Source organism: Numida meleagris, chromosome 1, assembly GCF_002078875.1.
Source record: "Numida meleagris isolate 19003 breed g44 Domestic line chromosome 1, NumMel1.0, whole genome shotgun sequence".
Lineage (NCBI taxonomy): Eukaryota > Metazoa > Chordata > Aves > Galliformes > Numididae > Numida > Numida meleagris.
In genome coordinates this window covers 100,583,781-100,597,410 of record NC_034409.1, presented here as the reverse complement: position 1 = coordinate 100,597,410, position 13,630 = coordinate 100,583,781, and the positions used below count along the sequence as shown (strand labels likewise).

General features: G+C 37.8%; 1 protein-coding gene across 2 annotated transcripts in view; it reads left to right on the top strand.

The window, feature by feature from the left end:
• APP (amyloid beta precursor protein) overlaps nt 1-13,630 on the top strand; it is a 205,621-nt gene that overhangs the window by 165,145 nt on the left and 26,846 nt on the right. The window lies entirely within an intron of this gene.

Sequence of the window (13,630 nt, the reverse complement as noted above, 5' to 3'; positions counted from 1 at the left end):
GCATTTGAGCAAGAGAATTTTGCCTCTTGACATTTAGTTCACAACTTCTGTGAAGGTTTTTAAGTATTTTTAGAAAAAGCTTGACAGCTGTAAATATAGGACAAGGCACAGACTAAAGATGTTTGAAGATTTGCTTTATTTTAACCCTTTCTCTTTAACTATTAGGCATCTGCACATGTAGTGTGGGCAACATACGGAGGGCCCAGTTACTGAACTACTGAGCTACATCTGATGTTTAAGCATTTCTAAAACCAATTGTTGATTTTCTAGCTGCTGATTTTGACCTATGGTCAATCCACAGTCTCACCACATTTCCTTCCAGAAGTTGACTTAGGATGCTTTTCTATGTTTGTTCTCTGGTATCCTTCTTAGGAAGTTGTGAGGGCATTAGCTGTTTGCTGCAGGCTGGCAGTCCAGAGTGAAAACCACTGTGGTTTGGGGATTTATTTTGCAGAATCAAAACAAACCCTTGAGGGTTTCCCAAAAGCAAGTTCTATATCTGTTCTGATTGGTGCAGTTTCTTTTGTGATTTTTGTCCTCATCTTCCCCTTAAAATGTTATGATTTGAATGTGTAATCGGTAATGTCTTTCAGACTACAATGGAACTTCTTGGCATCTCCTTTTTTTGAAATTCTTCTTAAGATTCAACTGAATGAGGAGAAGTCCATCTTCAAAAATGATTTTTAAAATCATTGAAGTGATGCTTAGGTTTTCTGCACCTTTATTTGAAGTTGAGTTGCCATATTTGAGGTATCAGAATAATAAAGGGAAGCTGACATATATGTGTCAGTAACTTTGAAAATGATGTTGTAAGGTATGGTAATAATATAGTTCATGTATCAAGTAAGAATGGTACCTTACAACTCAATTTCATTACATTACACTATAAAATATTAAGGAGCTTCTTGAAAATGCTCAGTGGTCATGAAGATGTTAGCTGAAAGTTAGGGATCAGTTCTAGTCTTCCTTTAAAACTAGAGATGAAAGTACTGGTAATAGCTGCTTGATACGATTCATGTCCTCTACCAGAGTGGCAATAGTGTCTTATGTTGTTATTGTTGTTGAAGGAAAACAAGGGTGCTGAAGCATGGATCGTAAATGAATAAGCGCAGATTTTTCTGTACTGGAGCAGACTAAGTTCAGTGAATCAGCACAGAGTAGGATGAGGAACTGTCATCAGTAAGGACTGTTAAGGTTTTGCACCAGTTGACAAACGTGCTTGATTTAGTCACTGCAAATCATCTGGTGTCTGTCTGCAGTAGTGTTTTAACTCACATTTTGTAAGGACTGTCTCAGTTATCCCTATTTACATTCTTGCTCCACTTCTTGGTAGTATAAGTGTGGTCTCTGACTGATCTTGAAATAGACAATGGAGAGTTCGACTTGGTTTTTAAATAGAGGCATTGTTGATGAGTAGATGAAGAGGCAGAGGAGAATTATTTTTCTGAAGCAATTCCTCTCTGTTTTTAGTTATCCATACTTTCCAGTTTGTATTTCTTCTGGTCTTTTTAAATGGAATCAAACGGACTTGAACTTTTCACCTAGGATAAGATAAACAGCCATAAATCCAATGTGTGGATGCATCAGTTATAAAAATCTGCAGTTGAAGACGGTTGGACAATTCCTGCTAAATTTTTATACTTTCTACCATTCCGGGGTCACATTTGTCATCTGGAGTTGCAGTTTCTAAATTGGCCCAGGCACTTGGCTAGTTCTTAAGAAGCAGCATCTTTGATTTTGGATGCAAGGAAATGCCATCTTTGCCAAATCATAATTGTTATATTTCCACACGCATCTCCTTAAAACTGGCACATTTTTTTTCTTGTAAGTAATTCTTCTGTTAGGTTTGATGAATGTTTCTACACCACAGAGAAAATTCTCTGTAAACTCAAAACAGATCTTCTGTAAGTAGTACAATTATGAGCAGATCTTAACATACAGTATTGTAAATCCTATGTTCTAGTGTTCAGGAGAGTGTTTCTGTGCATCTGGGCTGTGTCATACAGACTTTCTGTCCTTCCAGTTCTGCTCTGCTGCCTTTGCCCAAGAGAATAATGTGACTGGAACAAACAGTTGAATGCAGCCCTCAAAGAATGTGATTTTGTACAGGTACCCTGCAGAGTACTTCCAGTACTAACTGAAGGCTTCCAAAGAAAAAAATTAAATTTTCTATGCAGTGATTCTTTATTTTTTAATCTCCCTTGAAACATTATAGCATTCCATTGAATAGATGATTTATTAGAACTCTAGTAAAAAATATATTGCTAGATCATGGAATAAAGAAGGCATGGAGTTCTCCCACAAAAGCTGATGAATTCTGTATTAAACTTTGCACGTTATTTGGGTGGTTTTGTGTGCTTAAATACTGACACGATACAGGCCTGGTGGAATACTTCATAACCAGCTAGGACTTCTTCCACCGAAGGACATTGGTTTTAAGATCATTTGGCTAGTTTATATATATAATTCAGCTTTTTTAGTTTTTTTAGCTTTATCATAAGCCTACAGTATGTACTAAGCCACCAGTTCTGCCACTTCATTTTCTCTAAAATATTTTTTTCTGATGTTTGAAATACAGTGAGATACCATTGAGCTGTTTGTTGGAACAAGGCAATGCATTCTGTTTATGAGAGGAATCAACCAATGTCTTCCTATACTATGTTACATTTTAATCGGCTAAGGTACTCACCAGCTGGAACGACAGTGTGTTGCTGAGGCTTTGTAAGTTCTGCACTCCACTGGTTTGGCAGAGCTGATGAACCTGCTACTGGTCCAGGCTGGAGACCTGACTCTTTCTGCTAGTAAAATGTGTCCTCTGCTGCAGCTTTGGAGAAAATGAAAAACATATGAGAAATAGATCCAACGATTTCCTCTCTAAGCCTCTCATATTTTTCTATCCAGCTTATTTAACTGTCATAGAAAATTAGGCAGAGAATAAAAGATGTTTAAAATAGATTTAAATACACTTTGCTGACATTGATGTTTGCAAATGCTTTCATTAGTAGTATACTATATCCTCTCCATCTTTTGTAGCTAAATGTGCTGTTGTATCTGGTCATGAGCACTAATGTTCTTGAGGAAATATATATTTTTGTGAGTGCAAGCCCCCTTTTAATCTCATAAATATTGTGAAAACGACTTCAGGCAGTGAAGGAGCCAGCTTTCTCCAGATCTGCAGATACTGCAAATGAGATAAATGGCTTCACAAGGCTTTCTTCAGCCATTTCACATGCTTCTCTTTGGAGAAAACAGAGTTGTAGAAAATGTTGAATATATATGTGTATTATTTTAAATCAATATACTGAATATGTTTGGTATTAGAAAGTATTGTAGGTTACCATTAACTCATAGTTACAGATATGTTCATAGACATAGATGATTTTATTTACTTGTTCTTTGATATGAACGCAAAGAAAAGCTGGAACACTCATTTGCAAGACGATACAAAGCATATGATGGTACTAAAATTTTTCACATGCTGCTTTAAACTGGGGCCTTTTTTTAAAGCCTTATTTACTGCTCTGTGAAGCAGGATGGCTTCTCCCAGTCTTTCTCTTCATATTTCCTGATAATTGCTTCTGCCAAGTGCATTAAGAAACTAATGAGTTAGCTCATCATGTGCCAAATTTAAAATGTCATTCTTTCATTAGATGGATGACAAGTCTGAAAAAATCTTGAAGTTATCCAACTTGCAAATGTGATCCAAGAGAAGGCTGGCTTGGAAGAGCTTGACTTTGTGAATGCATAGATTCCATTCAGGTGGAGAGGCACTAGTTTGCTGAAAACACTGCCTGCTTACAGAAGTGTCAGTATGCTTAGTTATTGAAACTTTTCTTGATTTATTGACTATGCATGCAATTTAATACATGGATATGTGTGCCTATAACAGGCAAAAGCTGTATCTGAAATGGATACTGATGAAGTTGCGTGGCTGATCCAAAAAGGTTTTGGAGTGTGGGGAGATGAAATCTTCACTGCTCTCATCTATACCATCCTTAGTTAATTAATGGGGACTGAGTCACCTCAGCCAAATCCCTCTTCCTGTCACTGTAAATTGAGTTACTGATGCAAGTGTCCACGAGTGCTGAAGCAGCCCAATATTATAGGAGCACAACCACTCCAACAACAGCTTCCAAGTTTTACTTTCTCCTGCATTACGGATGTCATTCAGTTTAAGATCAGACTCCTAATAGGGAGTGTTCGATTGTGGAAGAGGCAAATTAATCACCTTAATTCTTACGTGCTAGCAGATTGGAGTTATCCACACAGAACTCATTGCAGATGATCTGCAAAAGCTATCGAGCTAGTGTGTCAGTTGCTGTTCCCAGAGCAGGTCTCGGGAACTGCTATCCAGAGGAGTTCATGCACTGAAGTCTGAAATGCATAACCATAAGCAGGCGTCCTGAGGGGTAGGTCTAAATATGCCTCCAGTGCCAATGGTGAGCTAAATTTTACTCTATTTGACTGTGACTTTATCTTCACTTGTGCTCACTGAAAATTCACATGTGCTTACTATAATCAGGAGTATCTGATGTATTCTTGCCAGGCAAGCTTTTACTGTTAGGCTAGAAAGAGAAAAAAATTACTGAGGTAAGGATATTTGACTTTGCAGAATGTCTGGATTGATGGAAATATTGCAGTAATCTCTACAATTTAGTTTCCATGCACATGGGATTACAAATGAAGCCATTTTTCATCAGCACAGCTTTCTCCTTCTGTTTGATTCTCATATGCTTAATTTAATTGAAAAATCAATTGTGCTTGCTGTGGGGGGAGTCCAGTCCTCTCACTGTTCTGCTTCCTGCTATTAGAGCATGCATATGAGATATGCTGTAAACGATGTCAGTACAGACCATATCCCACTAAATGTATGTATTTGCTATGTTTAACCAACATTTTTCTTTAGAATACTTAGCCTAAGTTACATTTAGCCTATCAAGTGCTAAAAACTGGACTGAAAAATAGGCAAAATATGTGTTGTCTGAACCAGACACTTCACAGTTCCATTTAGTTCTGATTTAAGTTACTACAAGTGAGTCAAATCTACAATACTCTTTTATGTCCAAGGGAATCAGGTGCAACAAATGAAAACTTGAAAATGTTAGAATGTCTATATTTTTATGGATTTTTTAATGGTTTCCAAGCTGCTTGAAGAGTTCAGTATGCATAAAAAAAATCTGTGGGATTTTTACAGTGATCTGTAGAAGTGTTTCTAGAAAATAATGGGTAACTGACTTCTTTCAGATGTTAGAAGGAGTTTTAGGCTGTATTCTGGTTTTGAGTTTTACCATGTATTGAAAGGTTGGCAAATGATCTTGTACTCTTTATCAACAAATAAGTCTGATAATTAAATAACTTAGAAATAAATAACACAATGCCTTACGTGAAGCAGGATGATGTTATATGAGAGCTGCTCTGAAAGTAAAGCTTCCTATTATATTATGTTGGCCCACATGGTCAGAGGTGGATGTTGGCGGTACGGCAGTAGAAGCTGAACCTTCCCACCAGTATTCTGTTACATGTTGTTGCTGTGTGACAGATGGCAGCAGAGGAGCAATCTGACACAATGGCACCTGACATGGAAGTGCAGATAAAGCAAAGGTGTGTCACTGAATTCCTCCATGCAGGAAAAATGGCACACACATTCATTGATGCTTGCTGAGCATTTCTGGAGACCAAACAGTGGATGTGAGTGCAGTGAGGGGTGGGTGTTGTGTTTGAGCTGTAGTGACAGTGGGCCACCTCTGCTGGTGTAGATTTTTATGAGCACAGCATGCAGGCTCTTGTTCATGGCTGGCAAAAATGGTGGTGACTATGTTGAAAAAGAGTGTTGTATAGCTTAGAATTTGCTCTATCAAACAGTGTTATTCTGCTTTTTTGTATTGGTTGTAATAAAAAAAAGTTCCATTTATTGTAATGGAAATAAATTGGAGGCATTACTTTTGGAGCAACCTACATACAGTGTATGTTCTTGACAATGGAATTCATTTTTTTCCTCCAAGTTTTTTTTTTCAGTACTATTTTGTCCAGGTTGATGTTAGGTTGTCATCCTACCCAGAGAGAAACTTCTCACATGCTAGAACTGAGAGATCCCAGTCTATAAAACATGGTGATTAACATACAAAAAAAACTGTACTCCATTCGAAGTTGATACCAAAAGGAATGCTGCAGCATGGAAGTAGGGGTTTTCTGCATTTTAATCCAGAGATTTGGAGGCTGTGAATAGTGAATTATATCTTGCAGACAAAATGATTAAGTTAGCCAAGTTTAATGAAGTAGATGTGAGCAGTAGAGAAGGAGACAACAGAAATGATCAAAAAGTCTTGAAGTCATGAAAGGGAAGAGCGGTATCATTTAGTTCTATTAAATAACTTTTTTTTCAGAGATAATGTAAGCTTCTGGTGTTTTCCTATCCCACATATTTTCTGTAATACTCTCTGCTTTTAATTAGAGGGGAAATGCAGTCATGATTTAGATGACTCACTGTTAAAACTAACTATAAATATGTACCTATGTATAGCCATATATCAATATTTATCTAACAATGTATTTAGCTGCTAGGTAGCCAAGAGTTTATAGTAATTACAGTATTCTTTCACTGAAGGCAAAGAATGCTACAGCAGCCTTCATACCAAAATAGGCAGAATTTCAAGAGATTTATAACTATGGGAAAAATGGGAGGTGGATGTTTCTGGTTCTTTACCGATGTAGTGGTGTGGAAATTCTCATGCACCTCTTTTCAAGCTTCTCTGAAAGTGCATAGCCATGTGCAAAAGTGAATTTGCATTGCATTCCATCTCTAATGGGAAAACCTAGGTCATATTGAGATTAATCATTGCGTGATAATAAAACCAGCTTGTAAGCGTTTTGCTGAATTGGATTTTCCCAGCTTTCTCATGCTTTGAACTGTTTAATGCCAGAAAATTTTTTGTAACATGATCCACTTGTAAGACAACTAATTTCTGTCCAAGTCAAACTTTTTTAAAAAAGAATAATTTAAGTCAAATGTAATCTGAAACACAAATCTAACTGGAGCATCATTACATGTACCTATTTACAGGAGGATACACGTATGGGTTGTTTTTATTATATGATTTGGGAAACACTGAAGACTATATATGCTGAAGTAGCAGAAGCAGTAAGAAATAGAAAAAATGAAAGTGAGAAATTTATGATTTTTTAATGTATTAGAAGCATTTTTTTTATATTACAGCCATTCTTTTTAATATATTTCTAAATATTACAGCTATTCTCAAGTTCAGAGGTGTATTTTCTTTAAAGTTCAATTCCTAGACAGTGGAGTATTTGTAAAGGCCCAGGGATGGTTCTTTTATTAACTTACTTCTAGGGGAAAAATATAAGTCAATTGTTTTTTGATACTTCAAATGTCACTTTCTGAGAACTTGAAGAGCCTTTTCACCTTACGGAAAGAGATTTTCATACGCATAAGAATCTTCTAAGTCTGAAAAACTACTGCCGCTACTTACTTTTGCCCTAGTGGTGGTGTTTCTACAGGACAGAAAATAAGAACTGTGAAATGCTGTTTTTCATTGTTCTTGGTCTCAGTCTCATTTTAACCTCAAGAAAGACGTAATGTGCTGGAAAAGTTTCCAGATAAGAGGACCTGTGATGTAATTTCACAGGCTAGCCATAAGAGAGAAAGTTTAGATCTGATGGATCAGGTAATGAAATTTCTTTGTCAATATGGATCTGAACATTGTAGGCTGGGTTCATTTCCAGTGTTTCACAGGAGTGATACTGCGCATCACTCTTTTAGCATCATCTTCAAAGCATACAGACAAATGAAGCCACTCATGCCTTCCTGTAGGCAGGTCACTTTCAATGAAGTTCTCATCAGAATCGATCTCTAAATTATATTTGTCTAGTACCATTAAAATGCATTAGTTCAACACTGAACACCATATAATTGTGTTTTGCAGCTTGATAATTTTGTCGTCTAGTAGTATGTAACATCATCATAAGATACTTGGTTCAGCAAAACCCCTTAGAGTAATTACATGCTTGAAGTTTAGTGGAGCTTAGCTCTTTATGGTTTGGTGCAAACCAAGTATGATTAAATTCAAGCATATGCTTGAAATTTCCTCTAACTTGGACAGAGGCTGGAGGAAATAACCACTGTATTTTCTGGCATATTCTTTCCTTTCATCTCAGAGGAGAAAATCCTACTTGATACAATAAACTTTGTATATGAAACCTACAGGATATATGAGTGACTTAACTACCTTTCTGACTCGTAGAATTTGCATTCGCTGCAGGTACAGAAAGCACTTTGGACTGAAAAAGTTACCTATGAAATCCTTACTCATGCTCAAATCCTCACTTTGCATTTCAGAATTGCTTACACAAACCCTTATTTACCATGTGTCTCACTAGAGGTGTCTTCTGGAGAAATGTTTGTGCTTCCTGAATGTGAAATACATCTGTTCATTTGCATTAATTTTGTGGCAACACTACAAGCATAACTGATGGTTAAAAGTATGTGTTGTCAGTTTATACAGGAGCTCTAATACAAATGCAGATGTTCAGATAAGTAATACTATATTTTGCTTTAAAGTATTCACCAGTACAAAGCGTCTAAGGAGATACTGTTTTCACATTTACCAGTTTGGGGTGTTTTGATTTATACAGCTGACAAATTTCAGACATTCAAATTTAGTTAAAAACTAACTATATTACATCCATGCAGCTCCTTTGGGCACATGCTTGTGTTGAGGATTATGAACTGTGGCATATTGAATTAGCCCATAAGGTAGGCATACAACTGAAAGCTGCGTCTAACCATGTTACTTCTTACCACGTGCATTATTATAAATGATTGTGTAATTGCTCTTAGTAATCCTAACTGTGACATAAAACATTTGCTTGATTTAAACTGTCTTCCAAATGGTATAAGATAATACATGTGCACGTGCAAATGAAGCAATCACTGTGACTCAGATACTCCTAGTTTCTGCCATCCAGAAGAGTAAGAAGGTTGCTGACTCTTCTGAATCTGTCATTTTGAAAGCATGTGCTCTAAAGTTATAATTTTGGGAAGACCACATGCTTATTTCGCACTGAGTGTTGACTGATAAGATGGTGATTATGAGGCAATAAGACTCTGCTTTTGCACCAGTTTATTTGAATTGTTTCCCAAACCTGTATTTGCTGAATCAATATGTAGTTTATCACATATATGTGGTTTTTAAAAGGAAGTTTGGTCTTGGGGTGAAACTACGGCATGTATGTAATTTGAAGGTGTCTTAATTAGTGCTTAGCAGGGGTGTTTTGAGTGTATTTCTTTTCTAAACTGATTTTAAACCTTAAATTGACTTACAGAACTTCCAAAGTTCTAACTGCCAATTTTGAAGTTACTTTTTAAGCAAATTCAAGAGTCGTGCATGTGATAATGAGGTCAGAGCTTTTTGTCTGGTAGGTATTCTCCACCAAAAAAAAATAAAACAAAGCAATGTTGGAAATTTTAAACAATGAACTAAATAAAAGTCCTTATTTGAGAGATAATTAGTGAATTGCTTGTGTTCCAGAGCAGCAAGTAAAGATGTTCTCCATTAAACTTTTCTCATTTTATCTATGCCAGCTAAGAGGTGGTTAAGTATGCCAGAGTCCAACATGGTAAACAGTATTCTGTACCAATAAGTGTAAAGTTCCAGTGACAGAATATCGTGGGTTGTGCTGCTCTATCACCTCTGTTAGGATTTTTCATGATCTTTGCTATCACAGTGCTCTTACCAAACCAATCTGTTAGAGGTTATGGTCAAGGGACATTGCAAATGAACTGTCTTCAAACAACCCAGCGTCCACCAGATGTTTCTAATGAATTTATTTTCTTCTGCTCCATGTTTCTCTTTTCCAGAGAAGAGGATAAAAGATTAGTCTTGAAAGGAGTTTGTAGTGGTCTTACTCTTGTGTCTAGTGCCCCAAAGATATTTCACTTCTATTTTTCTTGATCCTACTGTTTGGTGGTAATAACCCATGAGGGAATGCCTGCAGTGAGACAAAGAATGAGTGAAACTTCGTTACACATGCTAGTAAGTCTAAGAAGTATTTTATTGAAGTTGCATGACTGAGCCTCTGTCATCCTACCAAGGAAGAGTTTGGGTGCCTGAAGGTGGCCGTGCTGGAAGTCCCAGGATTCCTGTTTGTAGAGCAGTTGCACTTTCACACCAAATCCAGCTGCTGGGAGATTTGAGGTCTCAACTTAGTGGGTTTCTTTTTTTTTTCTATGAAGTCATGGTTACTGTTGAGCACATGCTCTCAAAATGTAAAAAAAAAAAAAAAAAAAAATAGTTTCAATATCCTCCTTATTTTTCTCTGGCAGGACTTAACAGAATGTTACAAAGAGATAATGAGTAGAGTAACAACAAGTCTGTTATAGGAAGATTGTTGGGAGGGTTTTTGTCCTGTTGCTTCGAGAGGAGATGAAATTTTGAAAAGCAGCCTAGAATCTGTGTATTTTAAGCACCTAATAATGAAGACATTCGCTGCACAAAGAAAACCCCTGAAACAGCCCTGAATGCACATCCTAGCCTCCAGCTGCATCTGTACTCTCTACTTATTTAGGGAATTGTCTTTTGTGGGGTGGGGATATTGAATTGGCAACTGTGAGAAAGGGAGGGAGTACTTTATTGATGGTTAACAACGAGGCTATATGGCTTTCCATTAGCGTAGCTGACAATGCAACTAGACATCAATACTCTGAACAAAATCAACTCTGAAAGAATTGATCTTGGGATTTGCCGGCTGGTGTCAATGACTGGAAATCCTAGGGCAAACTTTTTTAACAGCTTGGAGATTGAAACAGTTGTTTGCAAATCGTTTACTCAATGCAGACGCAGATGCCTTGGTCTGATGGACTCAAGCACAGTTCTTAAGCCAGGAGCTTCTCATTTCTCACTACAGTTCAGTGCCTGATTCATCGTGTCAGATGGGCTGATTCGTTTTGGCCATTGTCTCCCTGCTTGTAAAATGAATGCAATCATAATCTGCTTATTATAATATCTGTTTGCCTCACTTGATCTATTGTGCGAGTTGGTTAATGTCTGCGTTGTTTGCCACAGCTGAATAGCAAACAATGGAGCCTGCAAACGCTGGTGACAACTCACACCCAGTTGGGCAGCACTGAGAGGTTTGTCATGCTTGTCCCCCCCAGCCTCTGTAGCGACAGTATCATGATGTGAGTCTGGCGCCCATCTCTGTGCCCCGGTGGGCCCTGCTGTACTTCTGCTGTGGCCTTCCCCTTGAGCGTGGGGCCTCCATGCTGGTGGACAGGTCCTGCTTCCTCTGGTTCTTCCCCTCCAAGCATGTTGTTCTCCAAGGGCAGGAGCTGTCTGTGGGTCACACAGTGTGCATCAGCAGGGAGGAACAAGGCAGGGAAAGCATTGTGCTGGTGCACCGGTCATGGAGGATTGATACTAGCTGGAGAAAAAAAAAAGGGTGCATGAGGCACAGCACCTCTATGCCTCCGCTGCCTGGGCTGCAGCTCTATGCAGCTGTCCCACAGGATCCCCAGGCACTGAGAGTACAGCAAGGATGAGGCAAGTTGCATCTGAAAAGGTCTTCCAATTCCTGGATTGCAAGTGTTTAGATACTCAGTGATACTCAACTTTTCTGTGATCTGCCGTACCCTGGTATAATGTGCTCAGCAAGTGTCACCTCTGACTCCCTGCAAGGCACCCGGCACTTGGATACCAGGCTTTTCACACAGGCTGCTAACATCCGGCTCCTTTTTTGATAAGTCTCATCTTCTGTAACTAATAGAAATTAACATATGCCATGTGATACAGTGTCTGCTCAGAATATCAAGTTGCTTTTGCTGTGTCTCCTCTGGTACATGGAGATGCTTTAATTTGATAAAGGATTAGTGTAAATGCAGCGGGGAGGAAAAAGATTGATCTTGCCTTCCATGGAGAAGATTTATTGTGTAAATTACAAAATAATATTGTTTTCAAGAAAGTGGACATGAATGGAAAAATAATTCCATGTTAAGCAGGCATTCTGTACTGTCCTACTAAGTCCTTCTTACGAACAAATTCACTGGCAGAATTTAATTTTCTGTACTCATTAACGGTAATGTTGGCTTACTGTCTACTAATGTGATTACTGCTTCAATAGGAAAATTGGTATTGAAGCATCATTTTGCAAGATTTAAGACCTGTGCTGGTCCCAGGGTTTGGGTTGTAACTTTTTGTTTAGTTTTGATGTTCTGTCTCTGCTGTAGTAGTAGTTGTCAGAGTTCCATCAGCTCTAAGAGACTTATTGCAAAGCAGAGCCTAGATGTACCATCGCTGAGAGAGGTAGTGAAGCGGTGCCATCTCTAATGCTCTTGAGTTGTTGACAATCCTTGTTGAGGGCTACTCCTTAGGTACTGTGTGCAGACATGGTTGTTTGCTGTTGTGTACGCTCAAGAGGGAAATATGATTCGGAAGATTTCAGTAATGTCTGAAAAGCTCTGGTGTGTTCAGAAATATAGATCCAATTTCTCACTGATGATAGTAGGAAATGAGAGGACCCCTACAGAGTGGCATCAAGAGTCTAGCAAAATACAGCAGTGATTTCTGTCCCTGAATTGCTACAGATTTCAGATGTAAATGTGGAGCAATAACAGCAACTTAGTCATTAATTAAGTGAAAAGAAGCCAGTCTTAAGAAAAGCTTTTGTATCATCAACTGTCATCTGTGTAGTCATGTGCAAACACTTGGACTTGTAGTATTAACACTTACAGGCTTCAATTCTGAACTATTTGGAACTTTAACATCTGCATACTAATTACATTGACACATTATTAGCAATTACTTATCTTCTTCATAGCACTTGCTTGCTTACTAGAAAGTGATCTTGTGCACCAAGTTCCTTCAAAGTATGTACAAGTAATTTACCTCTACTTAAAAAAAAAAAAAGACAACAAAGGAGAAGATCAAAAGTGGATGAACTTTCATCTAAGAAAGGCGCTGGAATAATGAAGCACACCCAAACAACCTCCAAGCTTATTTTTAACACTGAGTTCAATAATCTGTCCTATACTTCTGTTGGAGCTGGAAAGTGTTTTCAAGTGTTCTCACCTTGCTGTAGTCCCAGAACAAACCCAATCAAAAAAATACAAAAAACACAACAACAAACCGACTACATACAAAAAAAACCCAACAAAGATAATATTGCAGGGCTTTAGATCTTGGTTGCTTGGTTGTTAGATAAGAACTACTTCTATATTAGTAAAGCTACATATGCTAAAAGAGCAAATATTTATTTGCATTTGCTGTTACGGTAAGCCCAATTTAATACAATAACTGTTGCAGTGATTTAGGATTTTAGAGCAATGCTGAGCTTTTGTAAGTGAGCATTTCAGAAGAAGGGAAAATAACAAAGACATTCCTTTATGTAGACCTCTTGCATGATGAAGTATTGGGAACATGTTGAATTGAAAGAAATTGATTTGTGCTTCTTTTAAAAGTAATGGGGAATAATCTAGGGACTTGTAAAGCACAACCCTGTGATCCGTGGTGTTACGTGCTTAGAAAACAGTATTGAACAGTTCTGGTTGATGTTTAAAAATGCCTTACTTAGCAGCAGTACTCCTCAGAGTTTCAACTATTCCAATTCTTGATGTTTTTCT